This window comes from Felis catus, chromosome B3 (genome assembly GCF_018350175.1).
Source record: "Felis catus isolate Fca126 chromosome B3, F.catus_Fca126_mat1.0, whole genome shotgun sequence".
NCBI classification, from domain to species: domain Eukaryota; kingdom Metazoa; phylum Chordata; class Mammalia; order Carnivora; family Felidae; genus Felis; species Felis catus.
In genome coordinates this window covers 65,815,001-65,836,202 of record NC_058373.1, presented here as the reverse complement: position 1 = coordinate 65,836,202, position 21,202 = coordinate 65,815,001, and the positions used below count along the sequence as shown (strand labels likewise).

General features: G+C 44.4%; 2 protein-coding genes across 8 annotated transcripts in view; one reads left to right on the top strand and one right to left on the bottom strand.

Moving 5' to 3' along the window:
* The window catches only part of CB3H15orf41 (chromosome B3 C15orf41 homolog), a 296,333-nt gene extending 275,574 nt beyond the window's left edge, over nucleotides 1–20,759 (top strand). For 2 of the 4 annotated variants that reach the window (XR_006599344.1, XR_006599341.1), the window contains 3 exons: nucleotides 4,374–4,503; nucleotides 11,538–11,641; nucleotides 12,103–12,347. The gene's annotated coding sequence lies outside the window, so the exon portion shown is untranslated. Of the gene's footprint in view, nucleotides 1–4,373; nucleotides 4,504–11,537; nucleotides 11,642–12,102; nucleotides 12,348–19,511 lie in introns of those variants that run through there. The other 2 variants (XR_006599342.1, XR_006599343.1) reach the window with 2 other exon arrangements.
* MEIS2 (Meis homeobox 2) overlaps nucleotides 20,517–21,202 on the bottom strand; it is a 209,921-nt gene continuing 209,235 nt past the window's right edge. For all 4 annotated transcript variants that reach the window (XM_023255512.2, XM_023255514.2, XM_023255513.2 and 1 more), the window contains one exon: nucleotides 20,517–21,202. This exon is cut by the window's right edge and continues 738 nt beyond it. The gene's annotated coding sequence lies outside the window, so the exon portion shown is untranslated.

The following is a 21,202-nucleotide window of genomic DNA, read 5'->3' as shown; positions in this document are numbered from 1 at the left end:
AACGCTTAACCGACTGCGCCACCCAGGCGCCCCCATGTAGGTCTTTTTTTAAAGCTAGAATACTAAAAACCACTAAAAGATGGGATTTGAAAAGAATATTGAAATATACTGAAGACCTCTTTTTTAAAGGTAGAATTTTTCTTTTTATTTTAAATTTTTTATTTACTAACTTTCAAATTATTTTTATTTTTATTTAAATCCAAGTTAGTTAGCATAGAGTGTAATAATGTTTTCAGGAGTAGAATTAGTGATTCATCACTTATATATAACACCCAGTGTTCATCCCCACAAGTGCTCTCCTTCATGCCCATCACCTAAGTGAGCCCATCCCCCCACCCATTTCCCCTCCGGCAACCCTCAGTTGGTTCTCTGTATTTAACAGTCTCTTACGGTTTGCCTCCTCCTCTGTTTTTATCTTTTTTCTTTCCCTTCACTTGTGTTTGTTTCCTTAAATTCCACATATGAGTGAAATCATATGGTATTTGTCTTTCTCTGACATTTTGCTTAGCATAACACATTCTAGTTCTTAAAAGATACATAGACAGGTCCAAACATATAACTGAAATGACCTTAAGAGATCTAGAACAAATTCAGAATCTACACTACTATTGAGTTTCTGCATGATTAATAAAAGCAAAAGATTTCTAAATTGTATGGATTGTTCATACACGGTCCTATCTAGGCTGGGAGGGAGTATAGGAGGTTGACTAGTTCATTGATAACACCAATAATAATGTGGCAACTGATATTTGTTGAATCCTCCCCATGAACCAAGTACTAGAATGAATTTTTTCATGCATAAATTCACGGGATCATCCTGTTAAATTTAGCCCTGTGAAGAGTTTAAAAACGTTAGCTATTGTCTTAAGGTCACATAGTTAACTGGTGGCTGGGCCAGGGCTTAGACCCAGGCAGTATGATTATAAAGGTATGTTTGAGGGGGCGCCTGGGTGGCTCAGTCGGTTGGGCGGCCGACTTCGGCTCAGGTCGTGATCTCTTGGTCCGTGAGTTCAAGCCCGGCGTCGGGCTCTGTGCTGACAGCTCGGAGCCTGGATCCTGCTTCTGTTTCTGTGTCTCCCGCTCTCTCTGCCCCTCCCCCATTCGCACCCTTTCTCTGCCTTTCAGAAATGAATAAATGTTAAAAAAAAAAAAAAAAAAAGTATGTTTGAAACCACTGGGCTCTCTCGCCTTTAATTAAACTTGTATATCCTCCCCACTTAAGCGGCTCAAACTGACAGTGTATTCTCTTTGCTGATCTCTTTTGGAAAAAAAAAAAAAAGTTAAAAGGGGAAGAGTTATGCCACAGTCATCCTTAATTGATAGAAAAGACATGAAACGAACCATTCTCTCTTTCCCAATCACTTCTTTGGGTCTGAAAGAAAAATATTTAAGTGAAGAGAAGATAAATATTTGTTCGTTCATAAGCTAGGCTCCATTACATTTTCTTCTTTATAGAAAAAATACATAACTGTGTAATATCTTCTATTTGTCCACATTTCTCCGTGTGTTTTGGTGTCCGTGCTATCTCGGATTATAAACTGTAGATGGCAGTGATCAAGTTAAGGTTTGTGCAGCGTCTGGACAATGTTACGTATATTGCATAATACATAATAAACACTATTTGTAATTATAATAAGGGTGAGTTCTGGAAGAGGTAAACAAGGGTATAAAATTCATCTTCCGTATGGTTATTATTCCATTTATATGAGGAGTCCACTAAATTCACTGAACCATAGCAGGCCACATCTGTTTGAAAACCTACCAGTTTTTATGAACATTAAATAAAAATGGTTAGATTTAATGACAATTTATCATATTCATGCAAAAGTAATGAAATGAAACTAGCGAAAAGGAGGCCACACTGATAAGGAAAGGAGTTCTAAATGCTAACAGGTTCAATGTTTTATTTTTTATGCTTTCAAAAATCAAATATCTGCTACTTATGCTCCAGAACTTTGTAACTGGGGGGACATTTTTGCCTCAGTGTTGTGCACTTTCTTGCTTAAGTACTAACCTACTAGTATAGATTCAGAAAACATGCCTAACCTATTTACCCACGGACTTTCCTCACGAAAGCTAGGTTTTTGAACCTTAAGAGAAACTGCTTGGATGAACAATTTTACCACAAGGAGACACAATGGACACATTCCTTAAACAGAATGAAGATAAAGCTGGGGGGTTGGGTGAAGAGAGCAGCAGACAGGAAGTGAAAAATAAGTTCTCCTCGCTGTATTTTATAGGTGAAGTAAATTCTACTTGGATTAGACCTTCTAAGTTACTATGACAGAGGGTAAAGAGAGGTGGAAAGGAAACTTTGAGTGACATTTTTGACAGCAAGCTACAGAAATAACAATTTGACAGAAGAGGCCATCATAAATATAAGATCATCTCAGGCATGAATAGGATTTCCCTTAATGTAAAAAATATGGAGCAGGTGTAGGATTCAATTTGGGGTGAAGAGAAGGAGCCAGGCGGGCAGATTACCTAGAAGCAAGCTACGAGGGCTCAAGTCAAAGAACTCTCATATCAGTTTAAATATCCCTAGTGAACATTTTTGGAGATTTCGAGGTATTGCTCTCAGTTACTCCTATTTATATCTGTTTCTAGCTTGAGTGAGTGGGATGACGTATAACTAATAAATAGAGAAGGTTGGGATTCCTATTAATCCAAAGTTTGTTTTTGTGCCAGTACTGAGATCTATTTATCCTTCAGGTAGACGATAGATCTCATTCTTCCCTAATCAATACAGACATCACAGATCAACAACAAATCTTCATACTGGCAAACAGACCAGTCAATATCTTATTATTATTTAATAAGAATTTCATTGTCAGTGCGCTGGGAAGAAAAATATTAGTAGAGAAGTCTGCATGTAGCATTGTAAATACTGCTCTAATATAAAGGACAGAAGATGGAAAAGCACCATGCCCTAAGAAAAATTAGCCTCCAGTGAAGAGCTCTGGGATCTTGTCGGGAGCTGCAGCTCACTCGTTTTCTGAGTTGGACTGGTTAGTTGCCATCTTGAGACTTCCAGTTCTCTGTCAGAAGGGCAAAAGGGGTTGACCAAACTTCTCCCCACAGCCCACCTTTCAGCTCTGAGATCTAAGACAAGTAAATAACTTACTCTGAATCTTCATTAGGTTAAGGATTTAACAATCAGCTGAAGCAGGATGAGTAACCCATAACGTGTTCCAGAAAAATAAGAAATGACATGTTGAAGAGCATTTAAATGGAACAAAACAGATTTGTGTGTGTGCCGCTATTGATACACAAATGTTGAATGTGTTTTCCTGTATCTACTGAGTGTGATTGATAGGAGATACATGAATTTCAAGGTCTGAGAATTGAAGTAAATTATTGTCAGTGGTATCACTTCTTTAAAAAAAAAAAATTACACCCTTACAGAGAACAGACAAACTGACACAAGATATACATAAAGCGTCAAATTAGCACAAACATCCACTTACAGTTGTGAATACACATGAATACATATGTGTATATGTGCACGTGTACATACAGATAGATGGGTACATGTGAATGTATATGCAGTTGGGAGATTTTCAGAAAATTGGAGGAACATTTAAAAAATTGCTGATGATTTTTAGCATGCTTAGCACTTCTGTTTTGAAAACAACTTGTCTTCCTTTTCAAAATGTATGTGCCAAGCTGGCTCTGATGTCAGAATGAGCTATCTTCACAGGATTGGGTCAGCCCCCACTCAAGGATTCTTTGACAGAAAAGAAACCAGTGGTGGGATAGCAGTTGAGCCATTAAGTCTCAGATCTGTAGCATCTTTTCCAAAACACTACCAAACTCTTGAATGTCTAATCAAGAGAAGGAAAGACGAGTTTGTCTTTTACTGAATTTTTATTTAATGTTTTATTTTACTTATTTTGAGAAAGCAGGGGAGAGACAGAGGGAGATGGAGAGAAAGAATCCTAAGCAGGCTCCCAGTTCCAGTGCTGAGCCTGACGTGGGGCCCAAACTCGGGAACTGGGAGATCATGAGCTACGCCGAAATCAAGAGTTGGACGCTTAACCAACTGAACCACCCAGGCACTCCATTTTTTACTGAATTGTTAAATCTTTATCTTCACCCTCTCCCTTTATTCCTCCACCTCTCATTTCAATTCCCCCCACTTTGAGACTAAAGCATGAATAAGTCTGGTGCAGAAAGAGGAAAACAAAGAGAAAACTTGGCTCATCTCTCTTCCATTGCTGTGTTCTTTCCCCTCTTAATTCTGTTTGTATCTAACTTAGATTATGTCTGTTTAAATTCTCTTTATACCCAGGATATTTTAGGTTTGCAGTATCTTTGCACTGAATTAAAATAACTTGAAATTTGAAACCCATAATGTCACAAATATTTTACAGATCAACTTGATGTAGAACATAAATGAATCTCAAGTGAGAAAAGCACAAATGTAGATTTCCTTCACAGAAGTTGTAAGCACCTGCTGTCACCTTACAGGATTTTTAAAGTTTATGAACGAGGCCACTAGAGGTAAGTTCATGTTTAGCAAGATCACATCAAAAAAAAAAAAAAAAAAAAAAAAGAGAGAGAAAGAAAGAAAGACAGAAAGAAAGACAGAAAGAAAAGAAAAAGAAATTGAATTGATGGGAGCCCACCCTGGGTCTAATTTAAAAGTTTCCATTTATGTCATGTCAGATTTGGGGAGACTGAGCCCTCACTGAATGCATTGGTCTGTCTCCCGGACTTGATACCAGGGTTCATGACTGCAGTTCCTGGCACAGTCATAAATATTCATACCTCGGCTAATAATTTGCAAGCCAAATTCATTTGGCTTTTTTCACCCCATCAATCTTATAATTAATAAGGGTGGTGCTCTTGTTTCACTTTCCTCCAAAAGAAAAGATAAATGAAATAAAGAGTCATCCTGTACATTTAAATAGGAGTGCCTCTCACTGATTAAAAGCTGATGCTATCATATAATGGTCGAAGGAGAGGTTTCAGCTATTTCTCTCCCTGGTGGTGGACTGGGGAGGGGGAGGGAGATAAGAGCAAAGGAACCATTTCCAGATGTGGCGGCATGAGCCTTGATCTGAAGAGCTTGGTTATCTATTAAATAATGCATAGGAAAACTTTGAGATACTATGTTGAAAGCGAGTTGTAGGGGATATATTTACAAATTGCACTCTTATCTAGTGTTTGGATAGACAGACATTGTGTATAGCATGCCAACATCCAGAGAATTAGATTCTCAACGGTCTGCAGGTTAGAAATTCAGAGATAGTTTAGAAAGTTGTCAGAGGGGCTCCTGGGTGGCTCAGTCGGTGGCTCACTTCAGCTCAGGTCATGATCTCATGGTTCGTGAGTTTGATCCCCGCGTGGGGCTCTGTGCCGACAGCATAGAAGGAGCCTGGAGCCTGTTTTGGATTCTGGTCTCCCTCTCTCTCTGCCCCTCCCTCACTCATTGTCTGTCCATGTTTCTCTGTCTCTCTCTCTCTCTCTCTCAAAAATAAGCAGTAAAACAATTTTAAAGAAAGTTGTCAAAATTTAGTGATTATTGTCTTTAAAGTGACTGCCTTCGAATTAGAATGATAGCTGCATTTCTCAATCTAATTGTAAAGACTTGCTCTCCACAGAAGCATTAAAGCAGGCATACGTGACAAAATGACTTTACAAATAAATCATGGTACATAGGACATGGTGTAAATTGTCTGCTCCCATTGGATTTTCTAAGGTCATTTATAGCAGAGCAGATAATCAAACTGAACATAATTTAGAAATAAAATTTTGATAATTGAGCTAAGTAACTTGAACTTGTCAATCACCTGTGACCTTATTCTATTTACACTTCACTTGAACATTCTAAAGTCCTAGGGCCGATGGATAAGCTTCGAGTATAAACGACTGCCCTCACTTTGTTGTGGGTGTATCACCCCTTCTGAGCAGATTACTTAATCTGTATTAAAATGAAGAGATGGGGGGGGGGGTGCCTGGGTGGCTCAGTTGGTTAAGCCTCCGACTTCGGCTCAGGTCGTGATCTCACAGTCCATGAGTTCGAGCCCCGCATCGGCTCTGTGCTGACAGCTTGGAGCCTGGAGCCTGCTTCAGATTCTGTGTCTCCCTCTCTCTCTCTGCCCCTCCCCTGCTCATGCTTTGTCTCTCTCTGTCTCAAAAATAAATAAAAACACTTTTAAAAAATTAGATAAATAAATAAAATGAAGAGACGGGATAAATATGTACCTAGAAAAAGCTTTGTAGTTAGGTATTTGCCTCAAATTGTCTTTTACGGAAACTTTAAGGATGCAAAACTGTGTTGTTTTTTGTGTATTGGTTAGTTTGTTTTAGGAGTTCTTACCACTTGAGATAATTTTTTTTTGAAGGTTTATTTATTTTTGAGAGAGAGTATGAGCAGAGGAGGGGCAGAGAGAGAGGGAGCAGAGGCTCTGAAGTGGGCTGGCTTGGTGCTGACAGCAGAGAGCCCGATGTGAGGCTGGAACTCACAAACCCGGAGATCATAACCTGAGCAGAAGTTGGAATCGCGACCAACCGAGCCACGCAGGTGGCCCCACTTGAGATATTCTTGAGGCACCCCCCTGCTTCTACATCATGGTGCAAAGGTGGCATACGGGGCGGGGGGGGGGGGGGGATTTCAGGTGCTCGTAGTGTTCTTTATCCTCAAAGCTTGTAAGTGTCATGTTCTCTAAAAGCATGTGATGTTCAGGGCAATCCTTTAAAAATGTGTAAGCACAATTTGTACCTTAATTTTTACACCTAATTCTATGTGAATATAATTACACCTTTGATTTACTGTAAAAAAAAAAAGTTTTCCTCTATCGACATTTAAAACAGGGGAGTAATTGTGGGAGAAGCAAGCCTAAGTCTGTTCCCAGACTTAATGCAGTCAATGGCTGCGGGGCTGAGACTGAGATGGGAGCCCACACAATATAAGTGGCTCAGGCTGGGACTCCGAGACACCTTTGCAAGGAGTTCTCTGCTGCTCTGGGGGAAGAGATTCTCGTTCTGTCCAAGTTCCTCCCTGGAGAGAATGGGGGTAATTGGCTTTTCCTCACTCTCCACCAAGCTTAGCAGAGAGGGTGCTTGGAAAAGTGCACTGTTGGGTAATAGAATGTCTTTCCTCTCACCGACTTTTCAAAAGCAGGATTCAACCCACCTAGAGCTTGTGGGGCTCTCTGGGTCTCTGCTGTTGCTCTCCTACTAGGTCACCAAAACCATACAACACAGCAGTTTTCCTGCAGGGGAGCCACAGAAGGATGACAGATCTAGGGATGACAGAGGAATTGGGTGGCCGGGCTTCTGACAGTTGCCCCTTCTCCCATTCCAAACCTGCTCACGGACCCAGAGGCAGACCTTCCTTTCATTCTTGGTGCCGCCCCGCCCCACGTCACACTGAGGCCCTGCGGACCCCCTCCGAGCAGAGGCTGCTGCAGTGGGCTCGTGCTGGAGCAGGCTGGGCCTGATGGCTGCCCAGCCACCTTCTCTATCTTTACAGGCACTGGAGGCTGAGCGCTGAAATTCAGGCAGGGCTCTTGGATCACAGACTTTCTCACCCACCAATGTAGGACCTGAGGACTAAATCCCATCCTAATTCTCTTCCCAGCAGCCAGGGAAGGCAAAGATCATGGGGGATGAGGAAGGTGAAAAGCTACCCCCTCATCTAACCCTCACCCAGGGCTGCATGGGCCTCATTCCACACGGAGTTCTCCCTGGGGCACCAGCTGTGCTGGTCCTCAGCCAGGGAGACCCGAGGGGTTTTGCAAATAAGTTTTTGGTATTTTTAAATTATTTTTTATTGTTTTTTTGTTTTGTTTTTTGAGAGAGAGCAAGCTGGGGAGGGGCAGAGACGGGGGGGAGCGGGGTGTGGGGGGGCGTGCGGGGGGTGGGGGTAGACACAGAATCTGAGGCAGGCTCCCAGCAAAGCACAGACCCCGAAGCAGGTTCAAACTCACAAACCGTGAGATCATGACCTGAGTCTAAGTGGGACGCTTAGCTGACTGAGCCACCCTGGCGCCCCACAAATAAGTTTTTGTTTTGATCTGATCTTCTTTCCTCTTTGTCAAGGCCTGGTGGCAGAAGCCAACAGAAATAGGGTAGGATTGGGTCAGAGAAAAGACAGTAATTGCGGAGCTTTGTGGCTATTTCTGTACACGTGTGCCTAGGTCACCCGGCATGTTTGTGGAAGGAGGTGGGGAGGGCAGAGACAGAATGTACGAGGCTAGGGATCTGTAGACCAAGTGGCTCTGTGTAACTCAAACACCGCAGCCCCCAACTATTGTCGCCTGGCCTCATGGGTCTGGAACAGCCACCTATCCTTCAGGGTTCACCTAAGTCTTTTTATGCATCAGCCCCAAGCCCTGTTCCTCAGGATGTAGAGAGAGAGGCTTGTGGGGAAAGTGGGGCTGGAGTGGCGGGTGGCAAAGATTCAGACAGGAGAGCTGGGCTCCAGGGTGCCTGGCTGGGCTGCCCAGCCCTCAGCCCTCTGGCCTCTGGCCTGCAGGCCTACCTGCCTTCAAATCCTTCATCACAGGGCTTTCCTTCCACTGATTTGGCTTATTCTCTATAAGAATGGAAATTATGAATTGTATTGTTATTTTTTGAAGTCCCATCTTGAGAACATGTCTACCAGGCAAGGTGAATGGAGAGCTAAGAAAAGTTTGGGTAATTCCAAATGAAATTTACTATGAATAACCCTTTGTGTTAGAGCTAAAATGGGGCTACTTTGGGACAGCAACTTGGATTGGCCCTGTATTGGGATGGAAATAATGCTCCTGACAGATTACTAGGCATGTGTACATGGTATCATCATTGTCCTAAACATCCCATTTCTAGTGATTTCAAAAAGTGAACGGGTTGACACAGCCCAGAGCCTCCTTCTGTGTCAGTATGTTGTGGAGAAATACTTGAGGGTCTGCGTGAAATCCACCAAGACAGGCAAAATAGAGGAGGGGAAAGGGAAAGTCACACGAACTCTGGCAGAGATGACAAAAGGGAAGAGGGAACTAGAGAGAAAACAAGGAGAGATGGACAGAGGGGAGGAAGGGAGAAGGGTAGAGGAAGAGAGAGACAGAGACGTTTTAGCACGTGCACACCGAGGGCTTTGAAAGCTTCGACCCCCGACCCCCAGACCGGAGAGCATCTCACAAAACAGGTTCAGCTCGTATTTCAGGCGGTCTCCTTGCCTGGTGTCCGCGGTCCCCGGGGCCCTAATTCACTCCTGCCCTCTCTGCACAATGACATTCGAACCTGGGAAAATAATTGCATTAGAGCAGATTACTTATAACCGATAGTTATCCGTCTTTTTCTGTTCGACAGAAGTCTATTAAACTCAGCACAGTCATTACCAGCTGAGCTCTAGAGCGCGCCTTCATTAAGAAAATTAAAATCATACTTTTGAATCCAAGCAAAGCCTGCTTAGGTCTCAAGAGCCCGCGTCCAACCCCGAGGTTATGGTGAGCCTGCTTTTCCCGCGAACCAATCTTTTTTGGATACAGTAGGTCGGGGCGCAAAGATGGAGTGTGATGGCAATCACTCGAAGATAGGGACCTCTGAGCTCTAGAAGGACCCTCTTTCTTCCCGGCTCCTTTCCCCCCTCCCCCGCAGCCTTTCCTCCACTGGATCTTTTCGCAGGCGCTTTCCAGTTAAAGGCACCACACCTGTGCAGGCGTGGCCCGGGATCAGCGGCGCTGGTGGGGGTGGCTGAGGCGGAGGGTGGGAGACCAGGGAAGGCGTGGGCTCAGGTCCCGGGAAGCCACGACGGTGAACTTCCCCAGCTGACGTCTGCGGCCAGAGGCCCGCTCCAAGTGCACGTGTTTCACACACGCACGCGCGTGCACACACACCCGCGCGGGGAGAGGGGAGACTGCCCCCCCCTCCTTTGCATTTCACATTCGTTCCGGGACCAACGTGGCCTACGAGCCTTTTGTCCAACCGGGCAAGGGAGCCTGGCCCCGAGATTGAGCGGGCACTTGCGGGAAGCTCAGACCGGGAACGGTCCCTCTGACCGAATCTTCCGCCTCTGGGGGCCTCTTCGGGTCTCCTCCCCAGCTTGGTAGGAGTCTCGGCTCGCGGCACCCCTGGCAGACTCCGGGCGCGGACTCGGCCCAGCTCCTCGCCTCTCCCGCGCCCCAGCTAAGGGGAGGAGGGCACAGGTGGGAAGCTAGGACAGCGGGTAGGGCGACACCCCCTCCCCTCCCGGTAGCCTCAGGGTAACATCTCCCAGTGCTCCTGTGGTGGTGGGATCTCCAACTCCACTTTAGCTGGAAACATCACCCGGCAGGAGAGCTGTCCGCTCAGTTAGGAGGGGGCGCTTTTGCATTGATTTTCTGTGGCATCTGGAAATTCGCAGGGTTTGGGGAATCATTTTTAGCATGTTTGAGTGGTGGTGGTTCTCGTCGCTGTTAGCCACTGCCCTTTGTTTCAACATTTTGCTTTTCAAAATGTTCATTTCTGCGTATTTCTCTGACAGGTCTGCCCAACTCGGGGCTCTCAAGGAAAACACACGGCTTTTCCATATTATCGGGGTGCACTTTCCTGGGGCTCTAGGGGCAGAGAGGCGCTGCTTCCATTTTTTTGTCAGAATGCCCAGTAATAGAGTTCTCCACCCCTCGTTCTCTCTGTCTAATGAGGGCTTTGAGGTTTATTAGGGGAAAACAGCACACACACACCCCTCAGCACTCAAATACAGGATTAGGTGGAGTTTACTTGAAAGTGTATAATATTGTTCCTTGGCAAGTGTCTAATTCTCTTTTCCATAATTTCTATTTGACACAAAAGCCTACAAAATTCAAGTGGTGAAAGTCAGCGAATAGACGTGGACGCGTGAACATCTTTTACATCTCCACGATTTTCAACTCGCTAAATTGGTGGATTTCTTTTTCTTAAAAAAATTTTTTTTCAGGGGAAAAGAAAACAAAACAAATGCAGCTTCCCTGTTGTCGTTAATGTTTACTTCTCATCAAAGGTGGACACATCATTCGATTTCTTTTCCTTGTGTAGCAAAAGATGGGGAAGTCGGAAACAAACAGCAGCTTTTTAACAGCAGGAGATCCAAGACTTTGTCGAGATGATTTTCTTTTCTTGTGCTTTCCCCTCCTTCTTAAAGCAAAACCAAAACAAAGATAAAAAAAGGAAGAAACACCATTCCTCCTGGAGAGTTTATTTTGTTGCCACAATACAGGGGTGGAGACAGTTAACGGCTATTTGAAATGATAATGCTTAGTGATCTCATTCATCTAATCATAATCTTCAAGTGGTTTAAGATTAATGGCAAGAGGTATCTTCAGTCTCTTTCTAAAGACCTTTGCATTAATTTACGTAGAACATTGACCAGACTGTCAGTGTCTCCAAATTTCATTAAGTCAAACAGAGACAAATACGATGAGGTGTTCCTATTTTCTTAATCTGTAAGTGTCTTACTGGAAACATTTCTACTCAGATTCAGCTGCATTGGGGACGCTTGCTTCCTTTTCTTTGTTACAGGTAGATAGATCTAGATAAATAAAACGTGTTTTATATATACATACATTTAAAGGAACCAATATTGTCTGCAGATAACTCCTCTTCCACTTCTGAGCTTAATGAAGACCTTTCCAAAAGTCAACTTCAGTGGCAAGCCACAGACTCTGCTTCCTCCAGACCAGGGTTTACATTTAAAGTAAGTTTGAACTCACTGAACTTCTTTAAAACGGGCAAAAAAAAAAAAAAAAAAAAAAAAAAAAGAGAACAACTTGGAGTATATTTAATTTACCTCAGTTAGCAAAAATAATCCCAGCAATTCTTCAAACACCAGAAGACCCGGGCGGCCTCTGACTTGTCCTAGCAGAGCACTTTCCCTGTTCCCCCGGGGTCCCCATCCCGGTCCGGGGCGTCCCCAAAGAGGAGGGTTGGAGAAGGCGTGACACAGGAGGGTTCTAGGGAGAAGCAAGGGAAGAGAGCGGTTTGTAAAGGAGACACTCCTGGTACCCTGGCCAGAAATGAACATCAAGACACCCCCCTTTCCTCCCTGCCTTCCCCCGCGCCCCATTTCTGACAGCAGTTTGCACAGAATCTTGAAATCCGGGGCTTTCAAAAGCAACCCCCAAACTCCCCACACACTAAAGTCGTTCCTCGCTGCAGGTTTACACTCTGTGTGCGGGGTCTAGCTGTGGTCAGGAGACTTTTCCGAGTCAGGACTGCTATGCCAGCGCCTCTCCCAAGAGTAGAGACTGGCGGCGGAGTCACCGCGTCTGCCAGCCGGAGATTGCCCCGGCTCTCGTTACCTGTGCGCCCTCGCGTTAGAGCGGTCATAAATCCGTGAAGATTAATTGGGAAGCCGAGAAAACGCCTGTATGCACCAAAACGGTCGAAAAAAAAAATAGTAATCCAGACACTCTCAAATAGTCCCACGCTTGCATTTGACGTGAAGCACCAGAATATGATCAAATGTCAAAGACATTGGCGGTTTGTTTTTGGTGCGCTCCAGCTACCCTTTCCGTTTCCAGCAAAATTGAGAAGCACGGGGAAAAGACCGTGCGTGTGTGTGTGTGTGTGTGTGTGTCGATAGACAAGGTATGGAGACAACTTTTGAATACATTTTCTATTTGGGAGGAAAAAATCGGACAGGGACCAGTATTTTCTTTGCGGTGCAGGAAAGGGTCATTCAGTACCAGGCACTGAATTCCGAAAGCGATTCTCTGGGACGTTACGGAAACAGTGCGAGCTCCTCAGGAGTTTTATTTTGCGAAGCTGCAAAATAGTGTTTTGTATTGACCTCTTTCCCCATCAGATATCCTTTTTTTTTTTTTTTTTTTTTTAACTTTGACAGCATCTATTACAAACATTTCCTTACACTCCGGAATCTACAGTTTGGCCAAAACAAACAAATCACAGCAAAAACCCAGAGAATAAAAGGATTTAGAAAGAGAAAATGTGTCCCTTTTCTAGTCATTTGATAGTTAATTCCCCGGAGGCCAAGTGAAGGTGGGGGTTCCTTCGTACTTTATTATTATTATTTTTTTTTTACTGTTTATTCATCTAAATGTTCAGCCTTTGCAAGTTATTTCTCTCCCGCGGGGTTTTGCTGCAGAACCGAGGTGGGGTTGGTGGAAGGGAGTCACTGTGATAGGGGGCGGGGGGGACACAGAAAAACAAGATTTGCTTCGCAGGGGGCTGACCTGCAGCGGTCTACTCCGCTGGCCAGCAGGGGGCGCTCTGATGTTATATGTGGACGAGACAGCCGTGCGGCTCCGAGCTTCAACACCGGCTTTGCAGTTAGTTTCACGCAGCTGCAAAAGGAAGGGGAGGAGGGATTGTAGGTCCTAAACCCTCAACAGCTATTCCACTTGGGTTATTTACCCCTCTGTTCGAAATGTACCTACGCCTCACTTTACCTACCCATCGCGCTCACTGCAGCCCCCTCCCCATCAACCTCTTTTCATCTGCATCTACACAGCTCTTGTACAATCTCTCTCTCCCTAGCCTTGAAATATACATTAATGCAACTTATTAAATGCAACGATGAATAGTCAACATTTTTTTCGCCTGTTAGTTCCGCTGATCCAAGCAGGATTTATTTGCAGATCTCACATCCCGGAGCCATAATGCGGGATTTTTTTTTTTCCTTAAATAAAATTGGTCAAATGTTGACAACCTTTAAGCCAATCTAACACTCAAGATTAGTGATGGGAAACTAATGAGAAAATATCAGATCGCCCGGCCTGAGGGCTGCCAATTAAATCTTCGCTGATTGAAAAATAAAAGCGGACTTGGGGTGTGAGCCCAGCTCAACTTCAACTATTAATTTAACATGTTGCCGGGGTCTATGCCTTCTCTCCTCTAAACTACTATCCCTAACACAGCTTCCTCTTCTCTCATCCTTCAACCTAAAAGCCAAATGTTATTTCTCGGAATATTTCAAGAGGTCCAAATCAGGATGATCATTTCTTACACGGTAAATATTAGGCCTTTAAGCAATATGATTTAACTAATTAGAAAATTTACATCATTAAGTCTCAGGGAGAGAAAAAAAGAGAAACAAATCTGCCAGTCATTTTAAAGGAGACAGGCACTATTGAAGTGTGAAGAAATCGGCTCTAATTCAAAAAGGCAATCGGGCAGAAAAAGCCCTCAACATTACCCTGCTAGTTATTAATCAGAAAGGGCTCTCTCCACCCCCCCCTCACACACACACACACACACACACACACACACACACACACACACACACCCTCCTCTCAGCACGGAGTTTAAGTTCGGCTTTTTTGCCAGTGGCCCATGTCATATTTATATTGAGGTTTTTGTCTGCTAAAGGATTAAAATTTGAAAATGTTTCAACAAGAAGAAAACAGAATCCTCAAAGGGAAAAATATTCGCAGAATCACCTCTCTTCCAGACAAGCAAACCTGTTGTGATAAGCAATTTTCACCACACTCTTTATTTTTTTTCTTCATTCTTTCATTTTTTCCCTTCCCATTAAGTTCCTATTCTGAAACCTGCTTGGTGAGAACTAGATAGTCTTTGTGTTCTGCTCCCCTCCCCCCTCCTTTCTTGCACCCCTCCTTCCTCCAAAGCGAGAAACTTAGACTGAAAGCTGAAAAGTACAAATACATTAACAAAGCCCCACTCACTTGATAAAAAGGCCATGGTCTAGGCTTACATGTCAGGCTTCTAAGCAAAGGGGGATCAATTGGGTGGGGCTATAGACAAAAGATGATGAACTAGAAATTTCCCCCACCTATGTATAATATTTGATAGTGTGGTTAAAGGGGAAAGGCAGGTAGGTGTGAATAATTTTAAAGTGCACCGTAGTGTTGAGCGGCTTTCTCCCCCTTCCCCACTTCTCTATTCAGCTTCAAACAGCAGCCTCATTATATCTAGGTGCCCCTTCCCATCATACTCTCACTGGAGCCCTTGGTACACCACACACAGAGCCCTCTCCCCAGTCTTCACATTCCCAGCAAATTAACTGAAGAGGGAACTGCAAAGGAACTTTGTGAGCAGTTCCATTTGGAAACTCAGGCCCTTGCTGGCATCTCTGAGGACTTGTTCTTAAACAGACATTGGGTTTAAAAAAATGTAATAGCAAGCGTTAGATACTCCATTTCCCTTCATTATTATTTCTTTTTAAATTACAAAGAGGTCCCAAAGGCTCCTTTTTCTGCCTTCCCCTATTCTTCTCTTATTAGGATCTGTTCTAGCCACATTTTCTTATCTTCCTCTCTGCCTTACATCCTGAAAGTTTCACTACCTTCCTTCCCACCCAATCCCCAGGCCTGGAATGCTCAGGTCTGGGCTCCTGTGGGCCTGGAGCAGCTACCCAACATGAGTTCAATGCCATTCTCCACCTTTACCAGATTTCAGCTTTGCAGGAGAGAGCAGTAGCAGACCTGGGCTATTAACACACCACAGTTAATTCTCTGCGGGAACTTTTACTAGGTGGGACCGTGTGGAAGGAGAAAACATCTGTAAACAGTGAGCGCTCTTGAGGGTGGGGACTGAGTTCTGACATAGAGGTCAGAACACATATAAAATATGGCAGAATTTGTGCAAGAGTTCAGACTTAAATTTTGGCAAAATAAGGAGAAGAGAAAGGGAAGGGGGAAACTGGAGACAGTCTAGAATGCTCCCCAAAGGCAGCTTCTTTTCTGGCCATCACAGAGCAGATGGGAGTCGAACGTGCTCCCCTTTGAGAAAGATTAGAGTGAAAAGGGACACTTCTGTCACTTTCTGGAGGCGGGACACAGAGAGGTGAAAATATACAAGACAATGGCCTCTAGCGCTGGAGGGCTCCCCTGGCGGGCTCCCCACCCTTTGCCCCGTCTCTCTCGAAACCCTCCTTACCTTTGTTGCTTGGATTTGATCTGACACACTGGAAGTTCCTGGACTAGGTTCTTTGAGAGGAAAAAGACCACGAGAATCAACCGGTCGCCTGCATCTACTCCGAAGCCAAGAAGCATTACAATAAAATTTACAGCGCCTTTAACAACTCGCAAGTAAAGCATTAAAATTCCCTTTAATTGAGAAAACATTGATTTTTAAGTCTAGGAAAGGCGAAATCGTAATTTAGCTGCAAACTTTCAGGCGAGAATATAGCGTATTATGTCGCCGTATTATGGATCCACCCTTTATACCCATGCAACATCCCATCTTTAATTGCGCTACTTTATGAAGTGATAAAGACAAAAGATAACCCGACTTAGGCAAATGCTTAAAAAAAAAAAAAAGAGAGGACCTAGAGTAATTTCCTTTTCCAGTTATTTATAAAAGGATTGTCTTTTTTTAAGCAGAAAAAAAAAAATGCCCAAAGGGGAGGAAAGAAATAAAAAGAACGGAAAACCACAGACCAGTCTAAAAGCAACTCACATTAGCAAATCCGTTGATATTCTTTAGCAAAGAAGGAATGAAGCAAACGCATTTTGAGAAAATGCATTCACGGGCAAAATTGCATCCTCCTTTAAACGAAACAAACCTGGGTCTATTTTCTTACTTTACTCCCAGTCCTTTTGGGGGGCGGAGGGGTGCCGAACCTATTGGTGGATAGGAAAGGGAAAGAAAATCAGGCTTTCTATGTTATTTCTGTATCGGTTTTTGGTATTATAGAGGAGTAAAGAAGTTTTTGTGTGGTGGTTTTTCATTGATCAGTCACTCTGAGCTAATGTAATTATCCTCATCAATAGGAGGCTGCAGAGAGAATCATTATGTGGGTGACATTGATAAATGATCGCCCAGGAACGGCCCTCTCGCGGGCAACCCCCACATCTGACCCTCCCACACACACAATGTAGTCATAGAAACACCTAGAGAGCCTCCAGCACCGCCGCGAAGGGGCAAGAGAGGGAAGAAAAAGCCTCGGGCGGCCGAGGTGGGGGTGGGGGCGACTGGGGGCGGCCAGTCCCAGATCCAAACCAGCTCCGACGACACAAAACAACCAACGGCGGGGAGAGGAGGGCGTTGCGGGTGGGAGAATCCCCCTTCCCAGCAGCAAACCCTCCCACACTCGCTCACAACAAAGTGAAAACCCGCCCTCCAGACGGACCCATTCCTCCACACCTTTTCCCATGTGCGACCTCACTACCAACAACATCTGATGTTTGCCGAGACACGCATTCAAATAGGTTTCTCCCAAGGAGTTAAATAATTAGGTTACAAAACCTGTAGGCATCTCATTCGCACACGGGGTCCCCCGTTCGAAAAACCCCAACCCAACCACAAACCAAACCCATCTGAACAAAGGCAGCAGCTGGGTGACCCTCTCTCCCCCAGCATCACCACCCCCCACCACCACCACCAACCCCCAGTTATTTCCTGGGCGGCCCCTTCCTTTCTCTGCACCTCCTAACTCGGTGCCTCTGATGATGAGATAATGGATTTTGCGATTGTTCCTGTGGGGGGGGGGGGGGAGAAAAAAATCCCCCACCGAACCCCATGTTTTCATCTTTTGACTGTTTTATTTAAGCCAATGGGAAAGTATTGAGAGCAGTAATTGATTCATAATGATCTATAAATCGATGTCGGAAAGCGGGGGTGGGGGGTGGGAGTGGAGGTGTATGAAGAGTAAGGGGGGGGGATGCTGTTTATTTATTTTATTTCTAAAGCTTCAAGTAAAGTAGCTTTGACACTGTTGGGGCTGGAGGGGAGGAGCTGTTGGCTCTGCTGGATCATCCATCATCGCTGTCACCCAGAGTCTGCCCCGAGGAGCCGTAGACGCAATCTCCCTTCTGTCTCTACACCGAAACTATTAATATTAAAACCTCCCTTCAAACACTGCCCCGACGGTCTCCATTCTCATCACAGTCTGACCGGCCTCCCCCGTCAGACCTGCGCGCCCCCCCACCGCCTCGCCCCTCCCAGCGCGCACCGCAGCCTCCTCCCGGCCCCGGCCCCCGCGGAGGGAGCCCGACGCCGCCCGCGCTCGCGCCGCTCCGAGTGGCTCGCTGGCTTGCGACTGCGAGGTGCCCCCCACCAGCGCCCCGGTCGATCGGAAGCACGCAGGTCCACCTCGAACACCACGCAAAGGGAAGGCCAGGTGAGGGCGGGGGCGGCCGACGCGGAGGGGGAGCGCCTGCACACGCCCGCCGCCCTCGCCCCTGCCCGGCCTCCTCCCGGGCTCTCCGGACGCACGCACGTCTGCACGAACCCTGCTCCGTGGGCGGCGGCCGGAGGTGGTGGTGGCGAAGCGAGCCCCCCCCCCCCCCCGCCCCGGGCACATCCCGACACCGGCCTTTCGGACACAGAGGCAACTTGCAGCAGAGGTCCAGGCTCCTTATCGAATTGCTGGCCTGCAAGACTAATGGGGAACTTGTGGGGATCCCAGTCCAGTCCCTTTGAAGGAAGCTCCCTCCTTTGACAGCTGTTAGAGATATTAGCCACATTTCCCTTCCCAAACCTGCTCCGGGTTAACCGGCCCACGGGGGCGGGAGGGGGCGAGGAGGCCGGCAGGATCCTGACTGACTCTGCTCGGGCCACTCTAACTAGAGTGGGGGGCTCGGACCTGGGAAGTGCCGACCTGGGCGGAGGGAGGGAGAAGGGCTGGGTGGGAGACACAGACTTTCCTGGTCTTTGCTTTTTTCCGTTTAAATGTGGCTTCTTGCTCAATTCCCAACCCTTAACAGATGGCGACTGCATTCTCTCAGAATTTCTTAAAGAAAGGGAAACCTTTGGAATTTATTTCTGCTTTTGCTTTTCCATATAAATAAAAAGTGTTTTTATGTTACTCTTGTTTTGGAGAACATAAGCAATTTTATTCAGACTACAGTATTTCCTTTAACACTATATGGTTGTCAAAACACCATTCCCAGTTTCTTTGCTTTTGACAGCTGAGTCTTTCTTAAATATACCCAAATCGGAACTCTTTATACTAAATAGTAAACCCGAGATAGGAGCAAATGCCTTCTGAGGTGGTTTAAAAAAAGCATGATAAAAATTGGACAACTCTACTACCTCTTGGTCTCAGCATATGGGGGGGGGGGAGGGCAAGAAAATGCAAACAAATATTATTACAATTACTATTCATCCCCCAAATATTTAAGAAGGTTAACATGATAGGATGTGGGTTTGTTGAAGCTAAGCCTGAGAGGGTTTTATTCATTAAAACCAAGTGTACAGAGCTCTGGGATCTAAACTTTGATGAAATAGCTTAATAATTTCATTAAACACTTCCTAAATACGAGCCAATTACCAAGTAAACTCTGCAGCGCACCGTCTACTGGGAGGAAAGGAAGAAAAACTTTTTCAAACATACCCCCCCCCCAGCGGATGTGAGTTAATTTGTAAATGGAGAACTTCACCTAAAAGCATTTGAAGTAAAAATACACAAATATTTGAATTTTGCAAAAAGACTCCATGTGCGCCAGGGTAACAAAAATGAGAGGGAAGCTCTTTTCCAAGTAGCATAGAATTTCTCCGTTAACCATCAGTTTGTGTCAGAAGTGTTGTTTCTACGTTGAAACAGCAGCATATCAATTAAGCTGATAAATGTGTTAATAAAAATTCTCCCTAGCCAAAAATAATACAAAACAATAGAAATTTATCTCCTTGTTTCTTTATAGACAACTTCTATTGATGTTTTCTGCACTGGGAAAGTGGAATCACTCCAAGTGAGACACAAACTTGGGATTTCGGAGCTACTGAACTATTTCCCTATCAAGCTGACATCACGGAACTAGTTTTATGATCTAATCCCTTCCACACATGGGATTAAAAATTCAGGTGTTACAAAATTCCAGGGTAGGATATTGAGCTTTAAAATTGAGGGGGCATGCAAATACCTCACACTTTTTTTTTCCACTTTGCACACTTTACCAGGCATTGTTTGTGCAGTACCAGCAAAGCCAGTAACACAGATTTCTAGGAATGTTGGGTGAAACTTGGAAAATGGCATCATATTGCCTGTTGTGCTGTTGTTTTAGAAAAAAATTTATGTTTAGTCACCAACTCATCACACTGGCGTGACTGCACAGGGGGGTGTCTGAAATAAAAAGACATAATATAACTTATATTAAATATTAATGATTAATCTTTGCAACTCAGGATTTCAAACTCCATAGAAGTTGTTTACTCATCTATGAACATCTATATGTAAATTTTAATTTACATATTCAGCAGTATTTTAGTAAGTAAGACAGAAAAAACACAGGCAGATGAATTATCTTTGAGCACAGACGTTAGTTATTTCTTATGATGTAAAATTAACCCTGAAAAAGCCCTTTAATCTGGCAGAGGACGAACAGGAGAAGCTTTATCTGAGAGTCTTTTTTTCTTTTTTAACATCATCTAAAGAGGTTAGACATATCGAAGGTAATCTTTCAACCTGGCTCATAACACACACACACACACACACACAATTTCATACCTTTAGAAGTTTTCTGCTGGTATGATTTATAGACCAAATACACACTACGTGCTACAGACGGTTACCTTAAAAATTGTTGGTTAAGTTTCAAATACAGTCAACTTCGGGGGGCAAAACCATCACCTGCTTTTAACGGGACATAGAGTAGGCGTTGTGCAACCTTGCCTTAGAGCTATTAAAAACGCAAAAGCCTAACAAAAAATCAAAAATGAAATATTTATTACCGCATTTTGTGACTTAACACCTTTTTTTTTTAACATAACGTCACAGTCCTCATACAAGTATTTTAATGTAAATTTGACAAAGCTTAAAGGTAACAGCATTTTCTTCTAGTGAGGAACACGTGCTGAGAAAAGAATTCATGGACATACAATACCAATTCCACAGCAGATCTGATACTAGCAAAAACATTCTTTTTTTTTTTTTCAATTGAGGTAAACACATAGAATATCTAACATGAAACAATTAATAGACCGAACTCTGTACGAAGTTTGTTACAGTATTCTCTTGCTCCTTTTTATCCCCCAAGCTTTGAGTTTCTGATAAAGTCCTAGTGGTGGTGCTCTGACCATTAATAACTTTCTTGTGTTGAGGAAAAGCTGCCCAACGTGAGATTGTTTTGTCCACAGCCAAGGCTCAGAACTCCTGGAAGAAGCTCCCGCTCAGTCTTTAAATCTTCATTGGCAAGCTCTTTGAAAAAGAGTCCCCCAAAATAAGAAGAAGAGTTGGCTTATGAAGCACAAACTATAAAGATCTGTTGGAAACTAAAGGACACGTTTATGGAGGAACAAAGGCCGGGCATGAAAACACATTCTTGAAGCTGGAGTCCAAGGGATGAGGTTCAGCCAGACGTTCACCATGGTCTCCAGCGTGGTTCTTCTCTCATTG